The sequence below is a fragment of the Electrona antarctica genome (genome assembly GCF_951216825.1).
Source record: "Electrona antarctica genome assembly, chromosome: 9".
Lineage (NCBI taxonomy): Eukaryota > Metazoa > Chordata > Actinopteri > Myctophiformes > Myctophidae > Electrona > Electrona antarctica.
The window spans coordinates 5,927,854-5,947,397 of NC_136790.1; the positions used below are offsets into that span (position 1 = coordinate 5,927,854).

At 44.6% G+C, this 19,544-nt stretch overlaps 1 protein-coding gene across 1 annotated transcript in view; it reads right to left on the bottom strand.

The window, feature by feature from the left end:
• The window catches only part of tafa3a (TAFA chemokine like family member 3a), a 155,702-nt gene extending 147,482 nt beyond the window's left edge, over positions 1-8,220 (bottom strand). Inside the window, exon 1 of the mRNA XM_079509235.1 lies at positions 8,096-8,220. The gene's annotated coding sequence lies outside the window, so the exon portion shown is untranslated. The remainder of the gene's footprint in view (positions 1-8,095) is intronic.
• Between the last annotated feature and the right edge of the window lie 11,324 nt (positions 8,221-19,544).

The following is a 19,544-nucleotide window of genomic DNA, read 5'->3' on the forward strand; positions in this document are numbered from 1 at the left end:
TCCCGACCCAGTGTGGGGAACCAGTGAGGTATAGACTAGGACTCCTTCAATGTGGGCAGCTTCCTCTAAGTCTAAGCTGTTAGAGGACCTCTGGCTCTCCACCGCTTTCATTTTCTCCTTTTCACCCTCTCTCGCTCCCAAGCCCAAAGCCCAAGAGAAATTAGTCACCTCGCTCGCACACTTGCTGAGAAGTGCGTGTAGTGGTGTCAGAGTGACCCAGAGTGTGTGCGTGTGTGTGAGTGTGTGTGACTGTGTGTGTGTGTGTGTGTGTTTGTGCGTGCGTGCGTGCATGCGTGCGTGTGTGCGTGCGTGCGTGCGTGCGTCCATGAGTGTGTGCGTGTGTGTGACTGTGTGTGTGTGTGTGACACAGAGAGCTCGAACAGAATTATTTTCCATCCCAAGCTTGATAATTCTGCCTTGTATCTGACAAATTGATGCTATATATAAAAGAAACCTGTCTCTCATGGTCTGAAAAAAGGATATCAAAATCTACACATCAGACAGGCAAAGAGATGATCCTCCTTGTAGAATAAAGTAGTCGTTACAAAGACGCAGACAATAACAAAAAGGAAGAAGCAGAAAGAGAAACGGCCAACAGTAATTACCAGACTGATGCATAGTCATCTATTATTTGTAGCAAGATATTGCTGGCTATATTAGCATGTCTTAAAAGGAAGCTTTTGAAGTGCATGTGATCAATATTGCCCTTTGATGGTTAATTTAAAGTCACTGAGTGATGTAAAAATACAGAAAATAAAATACAAAGTCTATATGTTCTCTTTGAGTCACCTATAGTCCTGACAAATGATGAATCTGATGTCTGACGCATCCTATACTAATCTAAGAGTACACTGTCAACGTAATTGAAACGTTAATTTAAAGTACTTCATTGTGCAAGTATTTTTAGTACAAGTTTCGCACATACATGAGAGACAAGACAGTGAGTGAACGGATCAAAGTGAGAAAGAGTGTACCCCACGTACCCTTGAGCTAATTTTATCATGTGAGTTTTGTTTCTCATTCCCATCTCGAGCATCAGATCAAGGCTCAAATGCTTGGTTGCTGCAACAATATGTGGAATGACATGGGGGTACATTCCTTTGAAGATAGGAGCCTTCTTTGAAGTCTCCTGGGCTCTTCTGTGAAGGCCTCCGATGATGAAGAACACTGAGCCAGTTTCTGTGTCGAGTAAAGGATATCTTCTGCCCAGTTCATTGTTTGTGTGATCAAGGTCAGTAGATGGGAAAGCATCATTATGCCAGTGACAACACTTCATTTCAATGCTCACTGCTCAGTAATAAAGCCACAGTGCCCATGGAGGGAACTTTTGACATAATTGCTGGCTTCAATGCCTCCTGTTCCGTTTAATTATAATCAGAACACGTCTCTCCCTTGCCTTCTCAACAATAGAATAACAAGAAGAAGAAAACAGGCACATTTTTAAACTGTGTAATTGCAATTCTCTGCCTAAATTGCTTTCTAATGATTACACACATGAGGTGCATGGCGCCTGACAACAGCACAGAAGGAGCAATAGGAAAGATTGTGAGAGTAAGAACAGCACAGTGCCAAGGACCCTCGGGCACCAAAAGAAGAAGAAGAAAAAGCAGGACCAACAAACTGAATGCTCTCTTCCCATGGGAAGCCTGGCTTAGAAATGGGCTTCTCTAAATCAGCAATTCCCCAAACTTTTCACATGGCTGACGGTGAAGGGCTTAGAGAATTGAGTTCTGTGCCGCGGCTATACGGGAGACGGAGTTGATGGGAATCTAGTGCAAAGGCTCCATATTGGGAGTGCAGCACACCAACTCCCTAGCTCAAAGGAGCACAAATGGAGAGAGAGAGAGAGAGAGAGAGAGAGAGAGAGAGAGAGAGAGAGAGAGAGAGAGAGGGAGAGAAAGAGAACGAGAGAGAGAGAGAGAAAGATAGAGAGAGAGAGAAAGATAGAGAGAGACACAGAGAGAGAGAGAGAGAGAGAGAGAGAGAGAGAGAGAGATGGGAAGAAGTAAGTACGTTCAGGAACAGGAAGTGGCGGAGGGAAGGTGAGATAAGGGAGGGGAGGAGGGGGAGAAAGGTGGGTGGGAGAGGAAACAAAATAGCATAATGGGGAAGGATGGGGAGGGGGTGGGATGGGGAGGGGGTGGGAGGGGGTGCTGCATGACGTGTGGCAGAGCTGCATGAAAAGCATGTCCACGGAACGGAACAGAGGATTCCTAAGCTCTGCCTAAGCTCTTATTCACTCTGCTGTGTTGTCGAGTCTTTCTTGACCATTTCAAAGGCTAGAGGCAGGACCTCTCTGGTGTCTCAGGAACTCTCTGGTATCTCAGCCAGTGACATTTTCATGTCAAGGACCCCCAGAAGGATATGTATTTGACTTCGGAACCCCATTTGAATAGTAGCTTGGGGAGTTAGTTCAGTCAGGTATACTCAAGTGGGTTCATGCTAGCCTGGCTAATAAGCCAGACCGAATCAGCCGTTGGCAAAAAAAAATTGCCTGCCGGCGGATTACGGTCTGGAGAGGCTCAATTGTAGGCCCATTTCCTACACCAGAGAACTGGTGTGGCCAATCGGGACACGGTATGCAATATGGGCGGGCTTTGGTACAGTGACGTTCAATGCTTGAGACCTTTGACTGACAGTAGCTCTGACCAATTGCGTCAAAGAGAAAATGTTTGAACCCGCCCCACGGGAAACAAGATCCATACACAGCATCTCCAGACTCAAATACCACACGACAGTGTGATTTGAGTCTGGCTTATTAGCCAGGCTAGGTTCATGCTATGCTCAAGGGACATACATGTATTCGAGGGGTTAATATGCTGCATTACTATGTGGGTGTATACAGTGTTTGCAAGACCCACATGTCATTGGGCGCCGGGCGGGGTATTTAAGCTCACCTAGACTGCATTCCTTCTTCCTGCCTTCCTTCTGCATCCATATGGTTCCTGGTTGTTGTCATGCACTGTTTGCTCCCACCACCACCCCAGCACCACCGGTGGGCTCTGTTATTTCCGTTCCCCATGGGGGGGTTGTTATTGTATATCTATCTCCCTGCTCTTTATGTTTAATGATGGTGTTTAATTGTGCTGAGCAGGGAGAAAATTGCAGCGGAGCCGAATGCCAAGATAATATATTATATGCACACTTCAATTCTGATTCTATGATAAATATTGGTTAAATCTATTCGTGAGTTATCTGACTGAAAGAACATAATGCTGCAGATCCGCTAAAAAGAGAGCATAGTTTGGACTGTGGAAAATGATTCCATTTGGCTGCGACCATGCAGCTGGAATGAGCCACGTACTTCACTGGTCGGTTTGGTCCAAAATGTTCAAGCAGACGAGCACATGCCGAGAGCTGGTTACTGAATTACGAGCTTTTGTTTTGTACATGCCAACCCGTAAACACACATTCCCTCAGGAGGCAGAAGATGGAGGAGGAAGAATTGGATTTGCTAATGACCTAACATTCTGAAGTTACCATGTAGGTTCCTACGGGACACTCCCAGTACGTGCTTTAGATATTAGAATTTAGACAGATGATTTAATTATATTCGTAGCTTTATTCTTATACTGTTAGCCTGTAGGTGTCTAACCAATCCACTGCACCATCATACCAGATTTTATTGCACATTAGGAACAATCCTGCAGGATGTTCTGATTGGATTCCTAAATTATCTGTGAAGGGGGATGAAGCCAATAACCAGTTGCAGGCTCTGACCCTAGGTCTCCATAATGTATCTCATGGGAACAGATCCATGACATTGAGAGATCATTTCACTTGCGACTCCAATTATGAGCAGACATCATGTAATGCTCGTTGCTATATATTGATATTATATTTCGTCGCTGTCGGGTAGAAACCTCCATAATTCAAGTTGGTTGTAAATTAATGTCCTACAAAGGACCTACACCAAACAAAGGTGTCGCACAAAAGTAGTGAAAATGGGTGATCTATACAAGCTCACACCGACTCACGATGCGAGGCGGGTGCTTGTAGATTGGCCATTTTCACTATTTTAATATTTTTTTTTATATAAAAGTTTTCTTCACATAATGACGTTATCGCCGCAATTCTTGGTTCAAATGAGTTCAAGTTAAAAAATGTTGAATTCATGGTCCCTTTCCTGTCTGAATGCACTGTGCTGGCCTTGCTTCTTAACAATATCATATGAACGGTACGTGATGGGCCCTACAGGGCAGCCATCTGCAGTCTGATCAGGTACACTGACCAGACAAACGGATGCGGCTGAGACCACAGTTTTTATAAGCCCATGAAGCTAGCTTTGCCAGACAGCGCGCATGCATGTGCACGCACACGCACACGCACACGCACACACACACACACACACACACACACACACACACACACACACAAACATTGTATCCCCATATTTCATGATTTCTTTCATAAATTAATGCCCTATTTTATAGCCTACTTCACGCAACAAAAGCAGAAAAAACAGGCGATCTACAAGCTCACAGTGTGGTGCGATGCGTCGTAGATGTGCTATGTTCAAAATTAATAAATATTTGCCTATATAAGGAAATGCTCAAAATAGGGATGCGAGGTTGAAAATGTGTCTGTCTGTCACTTAGTCACTTGTTAATACTTTTAATTAATTGTATTCATAAAACCTACACAGCACAGAAAACCCACAGCCACAGATATGTGGCTGTGGGTTTTCTGTGCTGTGTAGGTTTTATGAATACAATTAATTAAAAGTATTAACAAGTGACTAAATAACGTTGGAACACAGGTTCTTTTTGTCCCTTTCCTGTAAAGTAAGGCATTCAGCCCGACAAAAACGACACGCAGCCTAATTCCTCATTGTGTTTAACTATCTCTCCTTCGCCATGTTTCTGTCTTTCTCCGTCACACATGCATGCACACACACACACACACACACACACACACACACACACACACACACACACACACACACACACACACACACACACACACACACACACACACACACACACACAGTGAATCAGCATAAATAAACAAGAGATGGAGTTGTGTTTCGCGGCCTAATCTCAGAGGAGCAGCTACCTCGCAGCGGCGGCGCCCGCGCGGATGGGTCTGCACAGCAAGGCCAGCGTGCGAGTGGGACACCGCTGGCTTCCAGGCAACCAATTTGTTTGTTTATTGTCTTGGTGTTTTGTTGCGGTTACAGTTCATTGCAGTCAGCCTATCTTGGGCATGCTTCTTTAAATGGCATCTATAAAACATGGCATGTGCTGCTGCTCCCCCACCAACTGTATCCCCCCCCCCCCCCCACACACACACACACACACACACACGCATGGCACACACCAGCATCACGGGGCACTGCTTTTTCACTCTGCTATGATAATCATGGGGCTTTAGAAATTCCCCTTAAACACTCAGACAGATTCACCTCAGCAGCTTTGGCTGCCACATTTTTGAGGTGGAACAAACCGTGCCTTTCCAAACACATTACTGCTGTGAACGGACTGCTGAAGCAGGGTGTACGTAATCTCGTGGATAGATGGCTGATGTTTCACTGTTCCCCCGAAAGCTTAGTAAAAAAACAAAAAACGAAAAAAAGGACCACAGTATTGCTGCTGAATATCAGGTCTCTGTACTGTAGTGAGAAGACATCCAGGTTCTTATGTTCAGCTTAGTGATATGAGACAGCAGTACTGTACCAATTTCACTCCACTACAAACAACATGGACGGTGTACAGTCATTATAGGTCAACTTCAGATGCAAGTTCCATAAAGCGTTGCATTCCTGTGTGTAAAGACCATGCATGCAAAGGTGCACAGCAGTGTATTTATTTTGTATCAGAGCAGCAAACAGAGACTGGCATTTGCTGTTCCCCACATATTGATCTGACAGAGAGAGAGAGCAGCCGGCTGGCAGAGAACACAAATACAGCCTGAGGTTGCTCCTTAAAAACTAGTGACACAAGTGTCTTATCCATAATGTTCTTCTTCTCCTCCTGGGAACCGTGCAATGGGTTGTGCATATCAAGCACCTTCACTGAGCCTGTATTCAGTTCACTGCCGTCCTCAAGCTCTGCCGTTTGTTGCCGACCTGCGATGATGATGGCAAATGGTCTTGCAAAAAAAAGCAAAAAGCTTTACACTATATGCCACGCGGACAAAGCCGCTCCGACAGCTGGCGAAACCTTGCAAGGCACCAGCCTGCTCATGGTGACTTCAGCTTGCTCAAGGACACTTTGACAAGATGGCAGGAGGTGCCAGGGATCGAACAGCCACTCCTGAGTCCTGCGCTACAGAGTCCGACACCCCTCTTTGGCTTTTAAGTAACACAAGTGAAACTGTAAACTGATCTATTTAGTGTCTATGCTGCCATTCCATTGAGTGGAGGATGTCATGTACTAAGTGATTTGTGGAGTTGCTGGGTGTTCTGTTACCCACCTAGAGGGTAACAGAACCTTTTTATTTATTTTTCAGTTTCCTCTTTCCCAATAGCAGTTAGCGATTTGGTTATAATGTAATGTCTTAGTACATCTTGGTACAAAATCTGGACTTGGCAGGGCTATAATGCCAGGGTTTGAATGGGCACATGGGAGAAACGTGGTGCCAAGCATTTAGCCTCATAACCAATTCTTACAAGTTTCCCCGATTGGCGCAGACTCAAGTGCACACATCCTTATGAGTTACCAGCGTTACTTGTGGCACACCGTAGAGCTGTCACACACATTCCATCTTCAATAATCCCAGGGTGGCCTTTGCACTTGCCTGTCAGCAATACCTACCAATAACACTGCACAATAAAAGCCTCCAGAACAACAGTGTGGCTGAGGGCAGCTTCACGGGGGCTAGTGACTGCGATCTATAAAACACTGTAATGGGTTGCCTGTCAGAGGGTGTGAAAAATAAATTACACTTCTATAAAGTCATAAACAAGCTTCTTAGCTGGGGATTTTCTTTTTGAGGAGAGCTCACACCAAAAGGCCCCGGCTGGCTCACTCTGAATGTAGCTCCAGCTCGACGCCCTGTTCACAGAAGATACGTTTGTATTAAAGCTTACTGTTGGGAGAGATGCTTTGGTGCCTGGTTCATTATGGCTACCTACCTTATTCTTTTGTATGTACAACCTTAGAATCACATTGCCTGGAAGAAAAGTGTAATAAAATAAAAGTTGGACTATTATGCATTGTCAGATAGCCAGCCAGCCAGCCAGCCAGCCAGCCAGCCAGCCAGCCAGCCAGCCAGCCAGACAGACAGACAGACAGACAGACAGACAGACAGACAGACAGACAGACAGACAAGACAGACAGACAGACAGACAGACAGACAGACAGACAGACAGACAGACAGACAAGACAGACAGCCAGACAGACAGACAGACAGACAGACTACATAAAGGACATGGGAAGAGCCATGCAGTGAGACAGAGAAAGGAACAGACATGACAGTAAGAGTTTCATTTAGTGATTAAATGCCAAAGTATGTAGGCTATACTATTGTCATAATCATTGACATAGAAACAGGCTACTTTCTGAGGGCAGGTGTCTCTCTCATCATCATTTCATCAAGTCCAGCTTTTCACCTGGACTTTTATTATCGGCAAGGGACGGCAGTGCCGCTTTGCGACACCGTCGTACGGTACGGAGTATAAGTTAATTGAACATTATAGATAACAAATGTTCAATGCAATGATGAAAATACATGCATGAAAGTTGGTACAATTAAGCGCGCTCCGTGCTTGCTTGGTCCAAAATTAAAGCCGCATGTCATCTTTAAATGCCTAGGCAAAATTGAATTTGATTCAGATAAATGAATAGCCTACTGCAGGGATTTTAAAAGCAGGAACATATACAGCCTATAGCATATTTGGACTATTTGTTCATTATATTGCCGTCTGAATAGGCTCAAAAATAGAATCACTATTGTTTATTTTATACCAGCCCTAAAATAAAGTGATTCAATTTTGCTTCCGGGAATCCGGGGGCTATATAAATGTGTAATTTATCATTAGTAAACAACCATAATCGTAATGGTTGTTTACTTTTGTACTTACGTAATTTTGGTTTTGACTCAAACCAAAATTGTAATGTTCAATTATAGCCTATCAATGCCGTAAATAGCCTACCTGTCGATGTGGTGTCAATTAATCCCAGGAAATGTCCTTCTCTTGTTCCCACTGTCAAAAACCAGAGATTTATTTGAAAGAAATGCCATGTCCTCGGTGCTTCAAGATGCCCATGCCACGATAATAATTCATAACGTAGGCTACGACGAGTAGATGTGAGGTAAAGCTTTTCCCAAACGCACAATCCCTGAGTCAAAGAAGTGAAATGAAACTGCAAGCAGCTGCTGGATGCGGTGGACTTCCAGCTCCGCTCCGCCGCACCAAGAGTCTTTCAAAGTTCCTGTCCCTGGACTCCTGCCTCCGGAGCTCTTTTTCACAACTTCCCATTCGCGAAGACCGGGACACATATCGGATTGTCAGCCATCATTTCTGGATTAAAACATGACGTGATTAATTATAAACAATCCACTGCTTGATAGCAATTAGTAGACATTGGCCAATTTGGCGACGTCTCGTAGGCTACTGACCACGGAAGAAGCATTTGAGGAGTTCCTATGGATGTATGCGGGGAAGATGGGGACCCATCCTGCCGGCGATAAGAAAAGGCGCACTGGCCGCGGTGTTTTGGCGCCACCCAGTGGATGTGGCGTACAATAGATGCCTGTGTTATCTGATGATGAGGGAAGGTGCAGAGATTTATACAGTAGGCCTATACATTCTAATTCTATAGGCTATTATTATACTACCGGTACCATCTCACTCTCTGTGACCCCTTCAGTTAAATGTACCCTCAGATGATAATAATACTGGATGATTATGTGCGCCATATTGAGCTCAATGGCTTGTTTGCAAAACGTTGCACAATTATCTAGAAATATGGGCTGCATCAAAATGTCTCTTCAAGTTTCCCCAATTGCTATACTGCTGTGTTTATTTGTTCTTGTGTACACACACACACACACACACACACACACACACACACGCGCGCGCGCACGCACGCACGCACGCACGCACGCACGCACGCACGCACGCACGCACGCACGCACGCACGCACGCACGCACACACACACACACACACACACACACACACACACACACACACACACACACACACACACACACACACACACACACACACACACACACACACACACACACACACACACACAGCAGTAGTAAGGCAGTAGTAGCTTGCTGTTTCTAATTCTTCCAACATTGTGGTGAATAGAACATAAGCCATGAATTGGAAAGTGGTCAATATACTGTGGCTTTGGTTGCAGTGGCAAATGATGTACTAGACTGGTGTGTTATGACACGCATTAGACCATTGAATACACACTGAGGTTATGATGTATTTTTCTGACACAGCCTCTCCACTGCAGCGCAGACACATTAGTGCCCAGTCTGAAAAGGCTTCCACCAAGTAATTGCATTATCTCATCTTGCAATTTCTCAAGCGGTCTCTTTTGTCGCAAAAGACATGAATGGAAGGAATAATCGATACGCAGTGTTGAAATGGCCTAACTATGGAGAGGTATAAACATTTGGACTGAATTGCTTTTGGACATCCTTGTCATAACCCCCCCCCCCCCCCCCCCCCCCCGACCCCCCCCCCCCCCCACACACACACACACACACACACACACACACACACACACACACACGCACACACACACACACACACACACAACAGAGCCGGATTTACCTTGCTGAGGGCCCCCAGGCTGGAACAAATTTGAGGGCCCCTCAATATTTTGTTTTCATTTTGGGGTACCCAGGCCCCTAAAAAGAGAGGCATGCAGGCAGGCAGAAGCTCTCAATGGTTTAACCATAATACAACTAAATACAATAACTATACACACATTTCACTTGAATTGGATTTCAATACTTTTTTTTCTTTTTTGGGGGGGCCCTGGTCGGGGGCTGCAGCCCACCCTAGCCCAACGGTAAGTCCGGTTCTGACACACAAACACACACACAATTGCTGTCCGTCTGTCTGTCTGTCTGTCTGTCTGTCTGTGTCTCTCTCTATCCCTCTCTGTTTCTAAAACTCTCTCCCACATACACAATCATGCACAAAAAAGATAAAGACAGAGAGAGAGAGAAAGGAATAAGGGGCTATGACCTCATTAATCTCTGGAGCATACTGTAGACCTATCGTGTCATCCCCCGCCGCATGCCACCGTCTCATTAAATGGTATGACAGGGTGAGTCAGCCGTGAGGTATAAAGGTGACTGAGGCAGTGGGTGAGGCAGATAAAAGCAGCGTTATTAGCTTTCTGCTAAAGGCCACAACAACCACATGGTGCACAGATGAGCCAAGTCATGAGGGAAGCCCAATTAGTGGGCAGCGGGCATTTATTATTCAAACAATAAAAGAGGGGACAGATTCTACCAGCATCTGGTCACTGCGAGGTCACACCACAGGAAACTGTCTGCCAAGGACAAACGTACTGTAACAGAGGAGGGACTTCCCATTATGCCTCAGGGGTCACACACACGGTTTTCAATATTGTTGTGTTAATGCAATATTATTGAGGGGCGCTAGCCCCTCCACAGCTTTGTGTGTAGGTGTGTTTGAGCACGTGCTTGTGTTTGTACCACGGAATGTGATGATTTGATCGGCTGATGTGTGATGATTGATGTGAATTTATCTAGAAGTTAGTATTATAATGTTTAGTTATGATCAAAACAGTACGATCTTGAATGATCTTGGGGGACACAGTAGAGAACTGTATGTGTCTATTAAGAGCATGATCTCATGACAGGCGGCGCGGATTGGGTCTGGGCCTTGCGCCCAATAATCCTTAACCTCCTGCCAGCGTCAGCTCTTGGGTGATCGTAGATCTGCTATTTTCAGATGCGATATGTCTATGTTGATTGTATCACATGCAATGGTCAGCAGGGTTACAGAATGAGCAAATGGAAAGGTCAGCCGATCATGTTCTGATGTTTGTTGTGTATCAAGGTTGTATTTTGTCATTCAACCAGCTATATTTAATATACTGCGTGACTTCTGGATAATAACCAAAGTTTGTGATTGGATAGATAAAGGTCCTGACATTTAATGAACCTTAAGGGGTTGGGCGATATTGGGTATATAAGAACACAGTGTGTGTACTGTGGGTATAACCGCATGAAGATTCTCCATGGATTAAGCTTGCAAATAAACCATCTTAACTAAGTCGTGAGTCACATTGTCTTCTTAAATGAAATATTACATTTCATGATGTATGATGATAAGAGCGCCCCTCACTTCACATGAGTGTGATTATTGAGGGGCTGTTTGTTTTTAGTTCAATGTTTGTTTTAAAAATGCCATTAACAATAAAGAGAATTTAATGTTTGTTTTGACACCGTTTGAAATGTGTTATTGGATTAAAGGCCTGCTATTTTCCAGGCAGGCAACCCACTCTGCCTGCAGTCTGCACCATTGGAAATGCCACCTTATGCGATAAGATGACATTGCTGGGCCATGTGAGCGATGACATGGTCGCCACCAGGCAAGGTCACCGCAAGAACTGTCCGACACCCTGAATCATTGGAGAGCTGCAGTCTCCTGTGCATGATGTCATATTCAATAGAGGCCCTTCCACCACGTAATACGCCAGGGGAAGATGTTTGATTGGGATGAGGCATGCCACATTGCATCTGCAAGGAGCACTAACCAGCTAGAGCTTCCATCCTGGCATACACCAACCCAGACTGACCATTTATTGTGGAAACCGATGCCAGTGACAAGAGCCTGGGGTACACAGTGCTTTGGCAGGAGTGGGAGATTGGACAGTGGGTGGTCAAATACTAGAGCTGCTCTCTCAAACCCGGCCGAGAGGAATTACTGTGTCACCCGACGGTCGTAGATATATTAGACAGCAGTGGTGAAAGGACAGACCCCTGTGGCACCCCATTTCTCAAACCTCTCAGTCTGCTTCGCTGGCCATCGCTGGTCCGAAGGATGAAGCTGTGGTTGGACAGCATCTCCATTGTCCTCAGCAGCTTCAGGTGGAGACAGCGGAACCTAGGACGAGAGCAGCGTCAGTTCGACAACACGTATGCCCATTGGTCCACACAGCATGCGCCAGTAGCAAGACAGCGATGTGGTCCTAAACTGGGGCTGGAGTTGGGTCGAGGCCTGCCAGAACCCTAGGTGGTCTGCAGTATCAGTGCTGGATCATTTGTACTCCTTGTGGCTTGCTGTACAAGCGCTGGCATGCACCTGGTGCGGACGATGAGACGCAGCAACTTCCGGTGGCCTGTGGTCTCTGCAAGGAGATGCTACAACTTAACCACAGTACAGGAGTCTCAGTCTACGGAGTGCAACCAGAACCCCATTACAGTACATTTACTCTTATGTTGAGATATTGTTTAACAAGGAGCCCTAGAGAGTATAGAACTCAGGCAGCACTCTTTAGGCAAATCCTTTTTTTGTGCAGCCCAGGTTTAACAGCGTCACATTGTGTTTAATCTCTTCACACAAGGGCCCAGGGCGGAGGAAAGCCCAGTCCGACAGGGGCATTGATTGTGGCGGTTCAGCTTAAAAATAACGGGCTCAGCAGGGGCCTGTTGCAATCCCTCCCTGCCTTCATTGTGGAAGTATTCAGGAGAGACAATGTGACGTCTACCAGAAATTTGTGAGAGGCATAATGGGCTCAGGGATGGAGCTCGCCATCAATAATGCAGAAGAAACAGCAATCCCTTTCCCCCAACTCCTCCCCTCTTAATTCAACAGGTCCACAGATACTCAGAAGCTTGTGCAGATGCTCGAAGGGAAGCTCAGATTTTATGGCATTGTGTGCGACTGCGCTCCTCTAGGTCTTTCTCAGACCTCACTCCAGATAGCACAGCCATTAATGGGTTTCCATCAAGGCCCTGTGGCTGTGCTAATGGAATTTCCAACTTTGCCATTTCTCTCACACGCCAATCAGGAACAGCGACAGCCTATGAAGAAATACTACCTGAACACAACAGAACACAACAGAATGATTGTAGACACAAATTAGTCTTCACAGTGGAAATGTCGGGAAAGGATCTACGGAAGATTATGATTCAATGATAAAAGTTATTGTTGCGTGCCACGTAGTTGCGAACGCAGTGATTGCGAACGCAGTGATTGCGAACACAGTGAGCACTTACTATAGAAGCTGGCCTAAACTGTCTGTCTGTGTGTCTGTCTGTGTGTGTGTCACACTGTAACACCACCGGCCCGCCACCAGAGGGCGCAGCTGTATCACACACAAAACACACACACACACACACACACACACACACACACACAAAACTTAACTTAAAAAAAACTTAAGTTAAAAAAATCTTTAAAAAGTACTTAATTTATTCTAATTGTTGTTATTGCAATTTACGAGCTGCGTTCGCTTCCCACGTTCGCGCGTCTTACTTGTGTAGGTTTGTCTGGGATCTCTGTTTTCCTCCCCTGTCCCAAAAGGGTTTCGTAACATGTTGAAGACCATAAAATTGTGACAGGGTCAGTTTTATTTGTGTGCTTGTGTGTGTGTGTGGGGGGCAGCATTCTTGAAGACTGTTGTCTGTACTCAGATTTGAACCCATGACCTTGTGTCCCAAAGGCGAGAGCCCTATCTACTGAGCTAGAGCAATCCTGACACAATCAGTTGTTGTATTGTTAACAGCAAAATCATTCAACTTTGAGTACCAACACGTAAGTATTCAAACAGATCTACGCGTGTAACGCCTGGGATTCGAACTCGGGCCTCCCGCATAAAAGTCCAACATCTTAACCATTAGACCAACAGGATATCCCTCCTGGACTGGACTGGACTGGACTGGACTCCACTGTACTGTACAGTACAGTACAGTCCCTGGCATCCAGGGAGTGTGTGTGCAAAATTCGACCGGGTTAACGGTGCCGGAGATTAGCTGTTCACAGACGGACGGACGGACGGACGGACGGACGGACGGACGGACGGACAGACACACGGACACACGGACGGACGGACGTAGTGCAAAACATACTCTCTCCCCATGCCTTCGGCCTGGTGGGGACAAAAAAGAGACCATAAGAATAAAGGACCAAGTCCTTTCAGGACTGCTTGGTCCTTTAAAAAAATACATTTGACGAGAAGATAGTGATTTCATTTTAGTTCATTGCCGTGGCGTGTGGTACTGAAGACAATAATAAAACAGGTACTATTGAAATGGCCACACTTAATGGTGATCGGATAGGCAGGTGCCATATGTGCCATCACCACTTTTAGAGTAGTATAGCCAACATTTCTCGACAGCTGAAAAAAGCCTAGTTTTCTAGTGTGTGGTTATTTTACTGTATGTTTAAATGTGAATATTTTCACAATGTATACATGTATGGATCCTATCACTGCAATACAACAGTTTGCCATTATGCCAAATATATTTTGTTCTATAGTTGGTGAAGAAACATGCTGATCTGCTTCCCATTGTTTTGAGCTTGCTTCATGTATTGTAGCCTATGCAATAAATTGGCTCCATCTAGTGGGGACCATGCACACTGCACAGTGGAGAAACTGTTTTGGCTTTGATTTGTTTGGTTTTGTTTTTTCCAGGATGATGTCTGCTCTGCAAGATCCCCCGGCGCCAGTCGTGCACGGCTCATGAAGTTGTGAATTATTCATCTTATGCAAGAGGCTGTGACTGTGAGCAAATAACACCATGAGAACCAAAACAAGAGCAGAAAGTAAAAGTAGGCTACTGATCGATTTGAGAAACACAAAACCAGTGGATGAATGCATCAATCAGCAGAGTTGGTTTTCTCATGGAACAGGAATTTGGCTTGGTGGTTTCTCTTCATGTGACCACCACGCTCTGACTTAAGGTGCGTTACCCGTTCAAATCATATCATAAATAACGGTAATGGGTCGCACTGTGGCAGCGGTGGCCGAACGGATAGCGGCGCGGTCTAGATACCGGAAGGTTCCCAGTTCGAATCAGCCGTCCGACACGTTAAAATTACCACCGCTGAAATGCCCTTGAACAAGGCATCAACCACTACGATGAAATGTGTTCTATGAGCAGGGCCTGGCTGGAAACAAGTTCTTGAGCTTAGCCCAGATACCCTGGGTAAATATAGATTTCATTTCATTTCATTACACCAAGACTGCATTTCAGTCATTTATTCTTGCATTTTGGACAGGAGACAAACGGTGGTTTCTCACATAGCACACGTAACTGAGTGGTGCTGTAGTACTTGCCCTACTTGTACTGTAGCTGTGTGTGTGTGTGTGTGTGTGTGTGTGTGTGTGTGTGTGTGTGTGTGTGTGCGTGTGCGTGTGCGTGCGCGTGCGTGTGCGGCTGCACAACACTGACACTTGGTGGTGAAAAACGCTATTTCCGTACTCGGACACCTATAGATATACAGACACACATTGCTGTGTATAGGAGTGGCATAGCACCACTCAAAAACGTATTTGTGCTGGGGAAAAGGCTGAGTGTAGGCTAACAACATGTTGACTGGTCATGAAACAAAAGTAGCCTATCATTCAATGTGTACATTAGTATGCACATCTCATCTGTACATTTCATCTGTACGTACATACATACATACATACATACATACATACATACATACATACATACATACATACATACATTACATACATACATACATACATACATACATACATACACATACATACATACATACATACATACATACATACATACATACATACATACATACATACATACAGTATGCACATTTGTATCACATTCACTCCACTGTGAACACTATTGGCTCTTTACTATGGGTAATATAAGGAACCTTTCATAACCTGAAACTTTCCAGATCCTGCAAAGTTATGTGATGTATTTCTGTGTTTGTTTTAATTATAACCAGAACTCGGGGAGGTTTGTAGGGGGAGGTATGTAAAAAAACAAAAAAACATCACACCTGTGTGAAGTGAGGGGCGGGGCGCCCTTATCATCGCAGGCTACATCATCATGACGTGAAATAGATTTGCTCAGACACTATGACGTAAAATTCTCCATTCATTGTCAATGGGAATTTAACGTCTGTTTAAGACGAAGTTTGTGGACGGTAACCAAAAGCTGGATGTAAGCGCCCCTCAAAAATAATTATATACGTGGCACTTTTATCCAAAGCGCTTTACATAGATTGTGCTGCTGTGCATTACATTTACCCATTCATACACCAATGTCAGAGGAAACCATGCAAGGCACCAACCTGCACATCTGGAGCAAATAGGGGTTCAGAGTCTTGCTCAAGGACACTTCCCGGAATCGAACTCCCATCCGGCTGGCGGCTGCTCTACCATACCCCGGAGACACTGTCGCCCCTATGTTTCAACTCCCATCCGGCTGGCGGCTGCTCTACCATACCCCGGAGACACTGTCGCCCCTATGTTTCATGACACAGCACGAACAGCAAGAACTAAGTGAACCATACTGTTCACTTAGTTCTTAATAGTCGAATGTATGAGTGTGTGTATGAGATAAAATCAGTATATGGATGGTGACATCAGTCATTATTAAACATGATAAGTTAAGAGCTGGACTCTGATCTCAGATAAAATGTATGTAGGCCATCGTCACTCTGTACAACTGTAGGTCTCTGGTTTAGGGGGCGGAATTGTTTGACAATAACATACAAACAAAGTAAATTGGCACTGCTCAAAACACCTAAATATTTAGTTATTATCTTAGAAATGCTAAATTTTTCACTTAAAGGGGAAATAAAGATATAGGGGAGCTGAAGCTGGAGCTGGAGCTGCTCCTGGAGGGGTCTAACATCAGCTCACGTAGACCAGGAAGAGTGCAGTGTCAACAAAGCATGGAGTCACATCATCTAGAACAGATGTAAACAAAAAACAAAAACCAATTGCGCGATTGAATAGGAGTTCTAGCGTTAGACCCCTCCAGAAGCAGCTGAAAGACCAGCTCCAGCTTCAGCTCCCCTATATCTTTATTTTTTTTTAAATATTTTTTTTTGTCAATATACATAATTATCAACTTACTTAAATTCGGATTACATTTAAAATCGGATTTTCCCTCGCTGTTTTCTCTGAAACTACGAGCGCTGTCCGTGGTTTTGGTCATCTATCCGTGGTTTGGATCTGAATGCAAACTTTGAACAGGCATAGCTCATGAACCGTTTGACCGTCAGCTATAAAACTTTGATACACATATGCGTCTCCTCATGCCTCTGACCTTTAGATCACCCACTATTTTAAATTATTTGTGTGGGAGCTCCAGCCCAAACGTGCAGTCGTTTTTACGAAATGCGGCAATGTGGTAGAGGGCTATGTCACCCTGCTTAGACACGAAGCCCACAACAATTGGCCAAAGGGTGCCGCTACTGCGATCAATTGAAAATGCTAAATTTGAACAGGCATGCGTGGCTCATGAACCGTTTGACCGCCAGCAATAAAACTTGGTATGACCTATGACCTGTGATAAGACCTGTGAGACCTGCGATAAGATGTTTTAAGTCCTATGACCTGTGACCTGTGATTTTTGCGCAATTTGCTTGAAACTTTCTACACACAAACTTTGGACCAATGTTTAAAAACCCAGTATATACAGAAGTTGGGTGAAAAGATTAAGCTTTTATGAAAATTATTATTCTGCATGTCGTGCCTCACCACGCCTCTCAGACATTATAAAATACAAGGTAATCTCACACCTCTTGTGGCTTATTGCTTTATTTGTTCATTGTATGGTCTTCTTTCTCTCAACTTCAGTGTTCTATGTTTCTATGGCTTATTGTGCGTATTGCATATCGTTTTTGAGTGGTGCAGCCACTCCAAGGAACAGCAATGTGTGTGTGTGTGTGTGTGTGTGTGTGTGTGTGTGCGTGCGTGCGTGCCTGTCTGTCTGTCTGTCTGTCTGTCTGTCTGTCTGTCTGAGTACCAATTGGTTGAAATAGACTATCCAGCCGTGCTGAAATGAGCAACAGCACACTGAGAACAGAGACCCCCACACGGTAACTGTCATTTCTCGACCATTTCGGACACAGGGCGGCTCGCCGGAACCGGGCCGGCACCCTGGGCGCGTTCCTGTGGGTCTGGATGTTCCGGGGACCCCCACAAGGTAACTCACTTCTCGTTTATGTTATTTTTGATTGGTGCTAACCACTCCATTACGTGAATGTCTGTGTAGGTCTGTCTGTCTGTGTCAAGCCCCCAGTAAGGCTATCCAACGTTGAAGCTGCCACTACCTACTGGCGAAAAGTGGAACTGCAACACGTTCATGGAGGTGGACGGACGTTCAGTGACGTCATGTGCATAACATGCGTCATCCCGGACCTCAAATTTGAGGCCCAGGCTTAACTTCTGCTCACTCGAGCCATTGAGTTATAATTGTACTTCCGGCAGTCTTCCGGGTGCTTCAAAACGCCACTGAGCAACTTCCATCTTGAATAGGGGGGGGGGGGGGGGGGGCTAACGCTCCGGTTCGGTCTCTATTCCTTTTACTCTATGGGCTGTGTGTGTGTGTGTGTGTGTGTGTGTGTGTGTGTGTGTGTGTGTGTGTGTGTGTGTGTGTGTGTGTCCATATGAGCATATGAGCAAGTACCATCGCAATATAGGCCTACCGCTGGATGGCACTGTTAAGCAGCATCACACACACACACACACACACACACACACACACACACACACACACACACACACACACACACACACACACACAGTACAGTATTACAGCACCACTCAGTTCAGACGGCTCTGATTTTTGAGGGCCCTCCTGCAGCTTGTCCCCACACGTCTCATATTTGCCATTGACAATGAAAGGAGAAATTAGGTCAAATGTCCGCCCAAATATGACATAAATTTAACCAACCAATCACATAAATTCAGTTGTTCATGAGATGATATATATGATGATGTATAATGATAAGAGCATGGGTGTGATTTTCTTTTCTCTTCTTATTGCTTGGCTCCTGTTATCGCTGCTTGCAGCTACATTTTGTAGGCCTATTATGATTATAAAGGACAAGTATTATGTATTAAGGCATAAGCCTATATAAGTTTTATTAGCCAGGGATCCTTTAAGGCTTAATGTTTTGGATCTAGTTACGTTTTTTGTATAAGGCTTAGAAAAAAAAGAAAAAAAGGCTACAAAACGTTAGCCTATTAATCCACTTCATAAAATAGTCCTCCTCATCATCATCATCATCATTTATTTAACTCACGACCATGATCACATGGTTTGGAGCACAGATTTATAAAAGTATACAATCAACAGTATACATTACATTACATGAAATACATCGACATATCGAAAGGCTTTCCTTATTTGTACAGTGGAAGAACATTTTTCAGAAAAGCACCCAATGTATAGATTACTTTTTGTTTTTCAGATTTTAGTAATGCAATTAATTTAAACATAGAAGGGTGAGTAAAAAAATAAAGTATAAGTATTTTTGCCTGAAATTCATAATGCTAGCATTCTTACATTCCAACAGAACATACTCATCTCCAATTCTGGCTTCATTACATAGGTTACAAATCCTCTGACTTCTTTCCAGTCCTTTATATCTACCGAT